This window comes from Melanotaenia boesemani, chromosome 11 (assembly GCF_017639745.1).
Source record: "Melanotaenia boesemani isolate fMelBoe1 chromosome 11, fMelBoe1.pri, whole genome shotgun sequence".
Taxonomy (NCBI): domain Eukaryota; kingdom Metazoa; phylum Chordata; class Actinopteri; order Atheriniformes; family Melanotaeniidae; genus Melanotaenia; species Melanotaenia boesemani.
The window spans coordinates 2,304,621-2,320,355 of NC_055692.1; positions in this window are offsets into that span (position 1 = coordinate 2,304,621).

Here is a 15,735-nt window from a genome sequence, read left to right on the forward strand (position 1 = left end):
GGAGGCAAAATCGGGACAAATACAGTCCAAATATCCTTATGTGTGTACCAGGCTTTAAAGGACCATCCTGGCTGCACCCGTCCCCCTGGTGTGTGGCGGGTGGGCAGCGGTTTATTGGCTGCGGTCTCTGTACATCTTGGACATGGTGACACCTGTCCTACACTCTTCCTGCCTTGTGGACAAACCTGGGGAATGGCATTGTTGCCAGTTGGTTGGTTTGCCTTCTGGGGGAAGTTTCAATATAGGTTTTTGTAATTTATGCATACGTGACGTGTGCATGTGCAGAACTGCAACAGGGGGCAGACAAGCTCAGCTGTCAAGTGAATAGGCTCTGTGTTCGTCTTTTCTGAGGAAATTAAAGTAATTCCAGACAGTTTTGAGTATTTGACTGATCCAATCGTTAAAGGCAAAAAGGGAATATGTCAGGGAAAACGGTTTTCACCGGTTTCCCATGAAGAAACACCAGCAACAGCCTGGATTTGTGGGATTGGCCACGTAAAATGGAAAGCTATGCACTGGCAACCGGGTCTGCAGTGCTCATTTTCTCTCTAGGAGGCCTGTCTGAAGACACCAAAGACATGGACTACTTTCATCTGCGGACATGAAGCGAAAGTCAAAAGACTTCCAAGTAGGAGGCAGCATGAGTCCTTCACCGTGGAAACTGTCGCAGGTATGTTCAGCGCTTATCATGTTTACTGCATTTCAAGTGGAAGTATCTCAAAATGCATGAGGTTCCAGCCAGATGTAGCTGGACTCACCTTTATGCCCTGCTTGGACTCTGGAACCAGTGTCCTCGAGAAGGGCTGGACCTTCTTCCATTCTGTATTTGCCCCGGGTGAGAGGCACCAAGCAAGTGTGGGCATACTCATTGCTCCTGGCTCGATGCCTGAACATTGGGATTCACCCCACTGGACAAGAGGTCATCTTTCTTTGTTGTCGGGTGGGGGAACGGGTCCTGACGGTTGTTTGTGCTTATGCATGTCATATGCTGTATGTATATTTGTATATATTGTTATAAGAGTGGCAATGTCACTTTACAGAGAACTGGGCGGCTGGCTCTGTGTGGATGTGTGTACCAGAGAAGAAGAAAAAAAGAGCGAGTGAGAATGTACGAGTGGGTGCGAAGGAGTTCGTATGCCCTAGATGAGGTAGTAGTAGCCCAAGTTTGTTAGCGGCGAGATATTGTTACTGTACACCGGAACCAACAATAAAGCTGCAGCCTTTCAGCTTGACCGGACTCTGGCTCGTCCTTTTTGAGAGTTCTGCCCGTCGGGAGGGTGAGATAGGAAGGGGGTTAACCACGAGCGAAGGGTCCCGCCTCGTCCCTGGAGCTTTATGTCTCCTCTGTGCTCCCTAACTACGGTCAGAGAGCTGAACAGAAAAGGTTAACACTGGCGACCACGAAGGGACCCTCTCCCGTCTATAAACACAGCACTGGTGAGCTAACTAACGGCAGGAAATACCGAAGCGATTGAAGTAGCTGAAGTTCAATGTTTACAAAAGCCGAGCGGATCAAGATGGCGGCCCCCAGCAGATTGCACTTGCCACCCAGCACGTGCGAACAAGCTACAAGTTATTCCAACCCTTTCATGTCGCTGACTGCAATAAACACAAGTGAGGTGGCAGAGACAGACACATTTGAATGAAAAAATTTTGGACAGTATAACCCTTTTCTCTATGATAATGAGCCGTGTTCAGCTGAGGCAGACAGGACGTGAAAAAACAATGTTAGCCGTCCCGCGCCCAAGTTAGCACCCACTAACCCATTTGCTGATGCCATGGAGGACAGTTATTGTTTCCAGCAACGTATGCTACACATGGATAGCCCCTGTTTGGGTGTACAGTAGGTCATCAGAAAGCATGCCCAAAAACCCACAACTGCTGCAACTCCCCATACAAACCCCTTTTCTCCCAACACACCGGGACAGTTTTATTCAAAGCACCCCAGCTTCCTGCCCACCCTCCATGTTCCACATGCTCCGGTGTGCACCATGCTGTGCTGTGATTCACCAACAGACTTAATAAAGGGCATTCATCTGACCCAGTGTGCTGCCAGACAGCAAGGTTAAAGGCATCCTCTGTCAGATGTAAGCAGCCCCACACCATCTGCACGGCAGCCTCCCAGTTTGCATTATCAGCCATCATCTGAGAGTGAGGAGGATGGGTGACCCACCAAGAGAGAGTCCCCACCTTACGTCCTGGACAATATGACGGCACCACCCCCTGGAAAGAGTTCCTGTTGCAGGTTCGAGAGCTGTGCCAAAGCTAACCATTGGTCCAAAAAGACCATGGCTGTCCAATTAAAGTTCTGCTTGGTGGGAGCTGCGGGTGGCCATTGTCCACAGGAACCCCCGATCTGCCCAGTGGAGTTATGCCCCGCCTGGTGGGAAGAGATGGAGACTGCATACGGCCCCTCTTCAGTGCATGCTGCAGCAGTGGCTGTCGAACTGAGGCAACGTGTACGTAAAGTGGGCGAGGCCCTCCATGTTTTAAGAGACGACATATATGACAGAGTGTCAGTAGCTTACAGTGACAGAACTGAGACTGAGCAGGACGCCATTGGCGTCGAAGTTTTCATTAATGCTGTAGGCGATGCAGAAATTGTCCAGAAACTACTGGAGCAGCGGCCCTCACAGTCTCTCTCAAGCCTATGAAATAGGCCCGTCGCCATGAACCCACCAAGCGGGCTGCATCATATGGTGACCAGCCTCATGCAGTCAGGGGCACGCAGCATGGCAGAACGGAGACCCCGAGCAGCTAATCATCAGAGAAGGGACTGACATGGAGGACCCAGAGTTTGCTGCTGCTTTCCCAGGAGTTTGCTGCTGCACTCCCATCCACAAGTCAGAAATTTCAACCCTATGACTCCAGCCGTACAACGCCCAGAAGGAAGGGGCCTAAAGGCATCAACTGGGAGGAGGTACGCTGTCACAAATGCTCTTGGTGTAGGGCACATGAAGAGAGAATGCCCTTCTGTAAGCAGAAATACTAGGGCCAAGGCTTCAGCAGTCAGCACCTGGGAGCCTCAGAGCCTGCTGTGCTTAATCTTAAATCCCAGAGCAGGAGAGATGAGCATCCGCATGCTGGTGAATGGACTGGAAAGTGTGTGCTGTTCTGGACAGTGGGGCAATGAGGAATGTCTTGCCTTTGTGTTATTACAATGCCATCCACCCAGAGGCCCGCCCCCCACTGCAGCTCTCTGTTGTAAAGACTCTGCATGTGTTGGACCTGGTGACATATCTGTCCTGGGTGAAGCTCACATTCCTGTTCAGATCAATAATCAGCAGGTGGACATAAATTTCCTTGTCGCTGACATAGCTAGTGCTGAGGCCTGCTGGGCCATCCGTTCCTGACCCATGCCAGGCCAGCCTCGATTTTGGGAAGAGCCAGATTATGCTGTTTGGTGAAGAGGTGGCCATACTTCCAAGCGCGAGCCAAAACTAAAGCATGTGTGGTGAGAGTGGCCCGAACTGTTGTGCTGGAAGCCGGCGAGGAGTATGTGGTGCGGTGGCTACGTCCATATGAGAGAGCCAGTGAAAGGAGAAGTCATGCTAAGTCCCACCAAAGGCTTTGTAGAAAAACATAAATTGCTGGTGGCTCGCGTAGTGGTGGATGCTCAGACCGCTGAGAACTGTGCCTCTTCGCATCCTTCAAACCAGGGGGCACTGCTGTAACCATCAAAGAAGGGGCCATTGCAGGGTTTCCTCCAGCCGGCTGAAGTGGTGCAGCCCCCAAGCACCGCAGCCCAGTCGGAAAAGACTCTGGGGAGGCCTTAGCCGTGCCCCAGCACCTCACAGAGCTTTACACTCAGAGTTCTGCAGAACTGAAGGAAGAGGAGCACAGTTACTGTGCACCTATGGCAGTGTGTTCTCCCACCGGGCCCCCATGACCTTGGCCGCACTGGCCTGGTGCAACACAACATCATCACCAGGCCAGGTTGTCCCAGTTAAGCAGCCGCCACGCCGCATGGCCTGGGAGAAGCAACACAGCACTGAACAGCAAGTACAACAGAGCTTAGAAGCTGACTGGCCCGCAGCAGTAACAGCAGCTGGGCTTTCGCCAATAGTCATGGTTCACAAAAAGGACGGGGCATTTCGCCTTTGTATTGACTATAGAGCCTTAAATGACTGCACTGTTAAAGGACGCTTACCCGCTGCCCCGAATTCAAGACACCCTTGACACCCTCTCTAACTGCTAAGTTGTTCAGTACACTGGACCTTGCTTCTGGCTAACTGGCAAGTTGAACTGACCCCCCGAGCGCGCAAAGCAGCAGCCTTCTGTACCAGAAACGGGTTGTTTGAGTGGAATGTCATGCCATTTGGGCTGTGCAACGCTCCAGCGACGTTCCAGCGCCTGATGGAGCCGCGTCCTGGCTGGCCTGCAGTGGGAGACCTGCCTGGCCTACCTAGACGACATCATCGTGCTGGGCAGGAATGTGTCAGAGATGATGGGAGCGGCTGGACCAGATTTTCAGTAGACTCTATCAGGCCAACCTTAAGCTGAAGCCCAGTAAGTGCTGTCTTTTCCGTCGTCAGGTGACTTACCTGGGCCATGTTGTCTCGGGGAATGGAGTGGCCACCGACCCTGATAAAGTCCAAAAGGTTCAGGAGTGGCCAACAACCTACCTCACTACAGGAAGTCAGGAGATTCATCGGCCTTGCATCGTACTACAAGGCGGTTCGTGAAAGACTTTGCCGCCGTAGCTGAGCCCCTCCACGCCCTGACAAAGAAGCATGTGCGTTTTCAATGGACCGCAGAATGCCAGGCAGCTCCAGTCCTCGGATACCCTCTTGATGAAGGCGACATGATACTGGAACACGGATGCTAGTGATGTTGGCATCGGGGCTGTGCTCTCGCAGGTGCCAAGAGGGCGAGGAGCGGGTGTTGGCTTATTGTAGCCGCAAGCTATCCAAGACTGAACGGAATTATTGCACCACCCGGCGGGAGTTACTCGCTGTAGTGCAGTTTACATACACACTTCCGTCAGTATCTGCTGTGGCGTCCTTTTATTGTACGCACCGACCACAGCAGCCTTCGGGTGGTTAACCAAGATGAAGGAGCCAGAAGTCAGCTAGCCAGGTGGCTCGAGAGGCTCGGCGAGTACAGTTTTGTGATTATCCACCGACCTGGCAGATTGCACAGCAATGCCGACAGTCTCTCCCGGAGACCCTGCCTCCAGTCCTGTCCATGCAAAATGCCAGGTCCCGCTCCCAAACTGGTAAACCACAGTGACCAAGCAGTGCAGTGTGAGTTGGAACTCTGACACCAACCCAGTAGTGTTGAGTCCAGTGGGGGTAGTGAGAGTGGTAGCCACGAACACTGGCCTCTCGAAGCACCCAGAGAGGGTCTACATGACTAAGATCAAGGAACCTGGAGCTCTTCTCTGGATGGTCTCTGGAGGGGCTGTGCCCAGGCACAGGAAGCTGACGCAGACATCGCGCCTATCAAGACATGGTTGCTGGCGAGGCAGGGAGCGCCCTTCATGGGAGGCAATCTCGCCATACAGTCCAGCCACAAAGACATACTGGAGCCAGTGGAAACGACTCTACATCCGGGATGGATAGTGGTGAGACGTTTCTACTGTTTGGATGATACCCAATTCTACCCCCAGATTGTGTTACCAGCACGTGGGCGTTCCTTTCGGCCTGATGTCATGAGGCAGATGTATGAGGGACAGGTTGGTGGACACTTTGGGGTGAAGCGTACTGTAGCTCGACTGCAAACCATATACTTCTGGTATCGGATGAAAGAGGATGTGGCTCTTGGTGTGGCACTGTACCAACTGTGCATCTGAAAGCCCAGACCACGCAAGACTCCACAAGCCCCCATGGGCTCTATTCGAGTGGGGGCACCGATGGAACGTGTCGCCTTGGACATCATGGGCCCATGAACGAGACAGACCGTGGGAATAAATATGTACTGGTGGTGCAGGGACTATTTCACCAAATGGGTGGAAGGCTTTGTCCCCTGCCCGATGAAAAGGCACGACAGTGGCTGAGGTGCTGGCTTCAGAGTGGGTGTTGTCACTATGGGGCACCACAAACACTACACAGTGATAAGGGCGAAACTTTGAGTCGGAGTATTCCAGAAAATGTGTGCATTGTGTTTGGAATTGAAAAGACGCACACCACACCTTTCCGACCCCAGTCAGATGGCCAAGTGGAGCGCTTTAATGCCACTCTCCAGAAGATTTTGGCCACCACAGCAGAGCGCTGCCACTGGGACTGGGACCTCATGATTCCCTATGCTATCATGGCATACAGGGCGACCAAGCACAGTACGACATGGATTCACCCCCAACTTCATGCTATTTGGAAGGGAAGTGAGTGAGCCAGTGGATCTGGTGGTTGGCCTGCCCCCAGACCCAGAAGTGGGTCCTTCAGCCCCTGAATATGTCCCAGCGTCTGAGAGAGCGCCTGGATCTAGCCCATCAAATTACCCGTGAAGCCCTTGGTGAGTCTGTGAAACGAGCAAAGAGACAGTATGATAAGAACTGTTGCCGCACCCAGTACAAGGTTTGGTGATGCTGTGTGGTACCGTCGTAAAGGGGACCAGGGCTTTCAAGAACAAAGTTAAAAAAGTTCCTCCCATCGTATGAGGGCCCATACTACATCTTGGGCAGCTGGATGACCTGGTCTACCGTATGCAGAAGGGACCAAGGCCAAGTCAAGGTGGGTACATCATGACCAGCTGAAGCCATATCGTTGCCGTGACACCTTGGACAACTCCTGGGTGATGCAGCAGGCTCAGAAGCTGGACACCAGTGTAGGTGTCACCCCCAGTCCTGGACAGCGAAGCTTCGGACAATGACCTGGGTCTGTCCCAGCTGTTCTCCAGCACCGGCGGGGGAAAAAGGGTGTGCCCTGTCGGACCAGGGCGTGGATGAGGCTGCACACCTCCCCGCTTCTCCCCCATCTGAGTCTCTTCTGCCGTGGTGGGCCCTCAGGATTAGTGGGGGTGGGGCAGCAGGAGAGGAGCAGCCGTGCCCGGTCATTCCCAGAGCCAAGGCCGCCAGCGAAGGGCACCCATTAGGTTCGGGGAGTGGGTGACTCACTGATGAATGTTAATGGTTAAAACAAAAGTTCCAAGAGGCTGCTGTTGCATGCTGTATATGTTTATGTTACAAAGAAGTTAAAGCTATTTTTTGGCTGTTGGCGCTAAAGCTGGTTTTCTACATGTTCTGCAGTTAAGTTAAAAAAAAAAAAAAGAAAATCAAATCTTAAGGGCAGTAGCAAATTGTTTATTTCATGTGGAACTGTATTTGTATTTGTTTTGTTGCCAATGGTGATGCTAAGAGCAGCATACCTTGGTATATTTGAGTTACAGTTAAGTCACAGTCTGAGTAAGGAGCATCAATGCCTTTCAGAGTGATTTTCTTATGGTGGTGTCCCCACATTCCAGAAGAAGAGGACCGCTCCAGATCTTTGTTGCCATGGAGACTGCACTTTCACTATTGCCTACCTGTACTGGACTTTGTAAAATTTCTTGAGTATCCTGTGATCCTTCAATTTGTGTATGTAGGTTGTGAATTCCAGGTTTGAGCACTGATGTAAATTTACCTGTAAGTGGCTTGGCTGGATTGTAATTACAGTATAATCTCAATCCAGAGTGGGGGTAGTGTTATAAGAGTGGCATGTCACTTTAAGAGACTGGGCGGCTGGCTCTGTGTGGATGTGTGTACCAGAGAAGAAGAAAAAAAAGAGCGAATGAGAAATGTACGAGTGGGTGCGAAGAGTTCGTATGCCCTAGATGAGGTAGTAGTAGCCCAAGTTTGTTAGCGGCGAGATATTGTTACTGTACACCGGAACCAACAATAAAGCTGCAGCCTTTCAGCTTGAACCGGACTCCGGCTCGTCCTTTTGAGAGTTCTGCGTCGGGAGGGTGAGAAGGAAGGGGGTTAACCACGAGCGAAGGTCCCGGCTCGTCCCTGGAGCTTTATGTCTCCTCTGTGCTCCCTAACTACGGTCAGAGAGCTGAACAGAAAAGGTTAACAATATGATTTACAGAAAAATGTGAGCAAGTGGGAGTGTTAAGATATGTTGCTCTCATTTCCTGTTTATTTGTGTATTATGATTTACTTAAACCTGGTTGATTGTTTAAAATGGTGATAGGAAGTGTTGATCATGTGATCCACCTTAGCAGGTGGTTCTTAATAAATGGAATAGTGTGCCTGCAGAGGCAGAGCCAATTCACACAACGCTGGTGCAGTAAAGTAAACTCTGCTAACAATTCCCACCACTAGTAAGAAGGACCACACACACACACACACACACACACGCACGCACGCTCTCATGTTCTGTTTAATCAGTGTTGATGAATAAACAAATAAACATCTCTTCTTTGGAGCCTGGTTCTCTGACCAGAATCAAAGTTCATATTATTATTGATCTATCTATCTATCTATCTATATATATATATATATATATATATATATATATATATATATATATAAATATATATATGGTATAATAATTGTAGTGTTGAATCTTGTTCATTTCTTGAGTGGTTGAATAACAGCAGCACTTTCAGAGTTTAGTTTTAACTTACTGTCATGTGGTACATCTTCAGAGCTTCTTTTGCGTTTTGAGACTGCAACATCTGTCACAACAGAAAGAAACTTTAATTCTGAAGAATATTCTAATTTCTGTAAATATTATCATGATAAAGTAGATGATAGACGATAAAATAGGAGTTTATTGGTATAACAGCTGGAATACACTGCCCATACCCCCCAAAAAAGTCACCACCTGGATTAAACTATTAGTAAGACCATCATGTTGGATTACTGTGTTGGGTGATGATGTCTCAGCTGCACAAGTTATTTAACCCTAACTGATGCAATAAGCAGCTTCTCATGTCTTAAAACAACCATGTGGAAAGACACATTTTGTGGTTGTAGAAAAAGACGTTATTCCATTTAAGAAGGTTCAGATCACTGGCATCAAGCAGAGGAAACATCTAAGCAGATGCAGAAACCAGTAAAACTGGGTTCAGAACTGTCCAAACAACACTATAGAAAACTCGAAGGATGGTGGGGAACCATCGTCTTCCTAGGAAGAAATGTGTTCAGATAGAAATCTTCAATATTGCAAACATGTAAATGTTCATATGGTAAAACAACACAAATAGAACTTACGACTTTCTTTGTCTCTGGGGAATCCTGGCCCTCCTGGGTGCTCGGTGGTTGGGGGTGTGGGTAGCTCTTGAGTTTGCAGGTCCTGGGTCCAGTTCTCAGCTTGTGCTTGGGGGGCGGTTCCCTGGTCTCCTAGGTCGAGTGCTCTGTTGCCGCCGGGGACCCGTCCTCTGCTTCTTGCTGGGTGGGTGCGTGATCCATCCTGTGCTGGGTTGCCTCGTTCTGTGTTCCGTGTTGGCTCCTGGCTGTTTGGTGCTTGGGGGCGTCTCCGTCTAGTTCTCAGCCTCGGGTGGTTGTGTTTGCTTTTGCATGATCACTTAACACAACTCAGTCCTCCTATCTAATGCTCATATGTTCAGGTACACACACATGTTGTTTTAATGTTGTTCATCATTTTTGTCTGTCATCATGTTTGTTTGTCATCTTGCAGGTGCTCCTGATGATTGTCTGCTGTGTTTTCTTTCAGTGGCCATAGGATGTTTTCTGTAATCTATGGATATAGAACAAAACAGTGTAACCAATGTTATGTTTTCTTATGTATTTTAGAGGATTAAATAAGTTAGACTTCTTCCTACACCTTGTTGTAGAGATGTAGAATTGAAATGATGATCTTTTTGTTTGTTCTTTAAATCGTATATATATATATATGTATATATATATATATGACATATATATATATATATATATGGGAAAACATTAAAATTTTTATATAAATGAATCTAATGAAAAACTCTTAATACTAAAAGAGAACTAATGTTTTTAAATTTAGGTATAATAACAAATGCAGGCTTTTAGAAAATTTTAGGTTGTCTTATGGAATAATTGCATTGAATTTCCACAAAATAATGACAATGAAATACAATTTATATATATAAAATATATATAAATATATATATTCAAATATAACAACACATTTCCTCTAGTCGAAATTTATCATAAATTCTAAATTGCCTTTGTCCCAAAAGTCTCATAACATTTGCGTCTCTAAAGTAGTTTTATTTAGCTGGCTGAGGGGAAAATGGCTCTTTGGATTGGAAAGCCTGCAGACCCCTGTACTAAACACATAAACAGGTTTAGCAGCAGTTTTCTCTTTAAACACCAACAGTTAAAATATTTCTTCATTTATATTTATAAAATCACATTTATGAGAAAGAAGGATGAAATGTTCAGTTTTTACTAACTAAAAGGTAAAAAGTCAGCAGGATGAATTTAAAGCTGTGAAGCTGCTTCCGTCTAAACACAGAAGGAACAATATGTGATGAATATCAGCATCAGGTGAACAGACAGAAAGCAGGATGAGAGTCTCACAGCTTCTAGATGGTGAGGAGAGAGAAATATTCACAATATGCACAATAACTTCCATCCATGCACCTTCACTGCTTCATTATCCAGATTTCTGGCTCATAATTTCTCTAAACTTTCATTCTTAGCTTGACTGTTTAGCTTCACCTCTGCACCTGCAGCCTCCGCTATCAGGGGTGACCTGAGTCACTCTTTCTAATAACTGTGAAAATGTGTGACTTTACTTCAAGACTTCAATCACACCTTGTAAAGGGAGGACATGACTTTCTTTTATTCCTTTTTCATCTCCAGGACCTCCAGGAAGTAGTCTTCATAAACTCTGGGTAAATAAAACAGCATACATCTTCAAACCTCTGGAACCAGCTGTTCCCTTCTCTCGAAGTGGTGGGAGCCGAGGATAAGAAGTTGCTGTTTTATCCCGGGCTTTGGTTTGAGGGTCTCCCCTGAGGTGAGCCTGGTTTATTTTGGGTGTGGACAGAAGTCTGGATAAGATCTGCGTAGGTTGTGGACCTTCAATTCCCACGGGAAGCCCAATCAGCCAAACGTTGCAGCATCTGCTTCTTCCTTCCAGGTCAGTTAGCTTAGCCTTTAGCTTCTTGTTATTATTAGTTTGAAACTGAGTTCATTAAGTTTCTACCTCATCCAGCCAATGGTAAACAGCATTTTCTTCTTGTGATGACATCTGTTGTGGTGGCTAGCGATGGTTGTTTGGACTCTATCCAATTTATTGATAAGTCCTTAGAAAGATGTCTTGAGCTCGGAGAGCAGGGCTGAACTGTGGTCAGCTAGGAGTGCTATGATGTCGCATTTGATAACATGGTCGTCAGCCTCAGACCTTTCATCTGGTTTAGTGGTTTTTGTGTTAATGTATTTAAGAACTGCATTAACATGTTAGGTTTGTCAGCACATTGGTATTGGTTTGTAGTAACGGAGCACTTCTATGAATACGGAATAGAGAACTTGCACATCATAGTGGATCAACACCGGATTTGCTTTGCACCACAGTCATTTAGCAGAAGCTTTTATCCATAACACCTGGTTAGGTTAAGCTCTAGCATTTAGGGTCTTGCCTAAGGACCCAACTGGAAGGTGGCAATATTCGTCCCTTGGGGGAATCAAATTCCAGTCTCCCGCATGGGTGACAGATGCTCTACCAACTGAGCTATCCAGCATCCAGCTGTAGCCATTTGTAAAATCCAGACTAATTTTACTTGTAGCCATTTGTAGATAAAATGGCTTTAGGTAAAATTAGTCTGTATTTTTCATTTGACTGTGTCTCAAACCACACACTTCCGTGAGTGCACTGGAAGGTAGTGCGCACTACGCACTAAGCACTAACTTCTATAGTGCACACTATCGTGGGTAAGTGCTGACCCAAATGGAGCACTAACGTTTTGCACTTACCAGTAGTGACATTCAGTATTTGACTGTGATTCTTCTGCCCGCTTTATTTTACAGAATGAATTTCCAATTCTTGATTTTACTTTCTTTTACTCCTTACTTAACCCTACCTATAAACTACATCACCTCCAACGCTGACGCAGGATCCTCCTCGGGCTGAACATGAATTAGAACGTATGTTTATTTATTTATGTTAAGGTATATGACCCTTTTACAAGCTGCCTGATGGCAGCGCTGCTTAATATACTTTTTTTAAGGACAATCCGCCCAAGTTCTTCCAAAATCACGTTCACATACGTCTTTGCATGTCATCATACTTTTAAGCTATTAAATGCCTTTTAAAAGGCCTCATTAGTGAAACAAAGAACCGTTGCTCCACTGCATTAGTCTACCTCAGCAGATAACAATAGAAACCATCAGCACACACATTCATGTGTTTTTGTATGTCTCCCCCATACCTGTTAGTATAAAGTGTAGTTAAAAACACTAGTAAAACAGCTTTTAGATATGCAAATGTGGCGGCATGAAGTTGCTGATGGGTCTAGGTGGCCATCCAGAGAAAGGACTATCCCTGGGAACTTCCAATACTGTAGCTAGGCACACAGGTTCATCTTATACACCACCGGGCAGAGACAGTTCAAGGTTAAACACTATTTATTGGGCACAAAGAACAAAATTAAAATCAGGAAAACAAAATAAAACCACACCTAATTAAAAGTATGGGACTGGGACCAGCAGCAGGCAGCAGCATAAAACTAAAACAAGAGAAACTCAAACCAAACCACCTGTGCGCTACATGCTGATGGGGCATGCGTGTAGAAAAGCCACCACCAGAATAAGGAAGGCTGCCTCGGGTCCCTGCACCTATAATCAAAAATGTTAAAAACCCCAACAGCTGTAAATAAAACAGTATCAAACTTTATAAAACACAATTGATTAAAAGTGCCCACAAAATAATGTAAAAAACATAAAAAGACTGAGTTGCTGCCTAAAAGTCCAGGTGGTCATATATGCTGGACCAATACTATAAATGAACGAGACCCAGACGGATGCATGAGCGCCTGAATGCTGGTGCCAAGTCTCTTAGAGCCAACACATAACATTCATAGAGCCAAAACAGCAGGCCGCCAGGGGTTAGTGAGTCCACCATATCTGAAAATATCCAGCACCCTAAGAGCAAAACAGTCATTTTACCATAATATACAAAGATTCTGGTTCATGACTCACCACCGGTGCAGCGTCAGTGAATCCCAGAGGGGACAGAGGGAAACCAAACGGTACGATCCCTCTGCAGCATATAAAAACCATAAGCAGGGGGCCACACTATATGCAAAAGGCATTACAACCAAGCGAACTCACTACGCACTGGCGGTACCACACCTGAGCGCCCCGCACCACAAACACCTCTCCCACACCTGTGTTTTTGAGCGGAAAAAGGAGAAGGCAGCTTTTTGACTTCCAAACATGTGTGACCAAAGCTGCCACGCCAACCACAGAACACAGTCACGCCACCGGAAAGGCAGGGGGAGAAGAGAGAGAGCATAATGCGCTGCACCTGGGCTTAAATACTCAGCACCAGTATCTCGTCAGTGTGCCGTGATGTCAATAGCCCAACGCCTCACAGTGGCCTGGAGGAAACACCTCATGCCACATCTACCCCCCCCCATTTTGCATCATCGACCCGACAATGAACCACCGAGATCCCAACCTAACACCAGGGCCTAAAAACCACAAAGTGGGCACAGGACACAGGATCTGGACATTCATTAGCTGCAGTGTGCTGAAAGCCCACAGGGCGAGGAAGATGGTACACATTTGAATGGTGCCCCGCGGTTGACCGAGTTGTCCAGTGCCTAGCCTGCAAAGTCGTGATTGTGGCCCACACAGTTGTGGAATCTCCAGAACCGGCTCCGCCTCTGAAATAACCACTTAAGGGTCCAAAGGCTGCAACGTACCTGTATTCGCGGTTACTGGGGGAACTGGGGTCTCACGGAACAAAACCCACATATCTTCATCACTGAGAGCCGTCATGGTTGATGGGGACTGGACCCCTTTTGGAAGGGTCAATGCCTCTGGCTGAATTACAGCCTTCAACATATCCTGATGCATATTCCAGACTCTTTGCAGATCATTCACGGGAGCTACTGAATATACTACCCCCTCACCAGATGGGGCCTTCATAACCCAATGAACAATGGAACTCCAGAGGTCCTGAATTTTATGTCTACCTCTAGCCCCGTGGTCCCTCAAGTATGCCAACTGGTCAACCTGAAGAGGTGCCTTGCGTACCTGCTGATTTTGCCGTTCCTTCCTGCAGTGGCCTGCAGCCGCTCACGAGCTCCTTCAAACGGCACTTGTAATCTGGCCTATTCTTCAAATCCTGTGACGCACCAGGGGTTGGATCCTGGACTCGACCTAACAGAAAGTCCACCGGGAGCAGAGGTTCCTGTCCAAACATCAGGTATTATGGGGACTTGCCAGTACCCTGATGAGGGGTGGTGTTGTAACAGAACAGAACCCGAGGTAAGCAGGAAGCCCAGTCATGTTTACGTGATACTGGTAACATGGTGAAGGAGGTTATGGAGGGTTCTACTGAACCGCTCACATTGGCTATTACCTGCAGGATGGTACGGAGTAGTACGTGATTTAACAACCACGTACAGTGAGCAAAGCTGTTCAATAAGGGAACTCTCGAAGCTCCACCCTTGATCAGAATGTGGACGACTCGGAACACCAAACTTATAGAACCACTCAGATACCAAAACTTGAGCCACAGTGGAGGCCCGTTGATCCCGGGTGGGAACTGCTGCCGAAAATTTACTAAGCATGTCGGTCGTGACCAGTAGATTCTCAAATCCCCCTCTAGAAGGCTCCAGCAGTGTAAAATCAATTGCAAGTATCCCATTTGAGCATGAGGAGAATAAGTAACCCATAAAACTGGGGCACCTGCCTCGATACCTTAGCAACCTGGCAACGTTCACACTGCTGGACCCAGCTCTTGATGTCAGAAGACAATAGCAGTGCTGCAGAACCAGCTCCATGGCTCACTCAATACCCTGATGACCATGTTCTTGGTGTAACTGGGTTAATATATCCTGCTTAAGGGCTCCGGGTAAAAGGAGCTGAAAACACTCCTCTCCCCCATCTGACGGGAACACTTGGCGGAAAAGAACACCGTCCTTCAAATGGAAACCAAATGGCACGATCTCTCTGCAGCATATAAAAACCATAAGCTGGGAGCCACACTACATGCAAAAGGCATTACAACTGAGCGGACTCACCACGTGCTGGTGGTACCGCCACTTGGCGCCCCGCACCTCCTGCCACACAAAGATATCTTCACTGAATTAAAGTACTTTACATCATATACATCTGTTTTCACTGGTGTTTACACTGACACAGTTCACATCTGGCAACAGGAAACAGATTATACTAGAAATCATCCTTTAAAATGTAAAATGCAGTAATGAAGAGGCTAAAACACATGGATGCAGAAAGCTTTTTATTGAAACATTTTATTGAAACGTTTCTCTCTTGCCGCCTCCTCTTCTCCACAGCAGCGTCCTAGCCCCCAGGTGGTAAATGCCTCAGTACCACTGTTGGCTCGGTGATTTGATGCCACAGTGACCTACGGTGAACACAGAATGGCAGTTTATATGAAAGCAAACATTTTTATGCTTATATGCACATTATGGATACTTTGTAGACTCTTATCTAAAGTGATGAACAATCAGCTACTACTAGTCAGCGGTACCATCGAAACATGCTGGTTCTCTAACCAGCGGTGTTTCCTAATCAGTTTTCAGATCAAGGACCATTTCCTTTACGCCACAGACACCGTACTGCTTAATCTGGAGGTTCAACAATCATGAATAAACATGCGGAACCTATAGCATTAA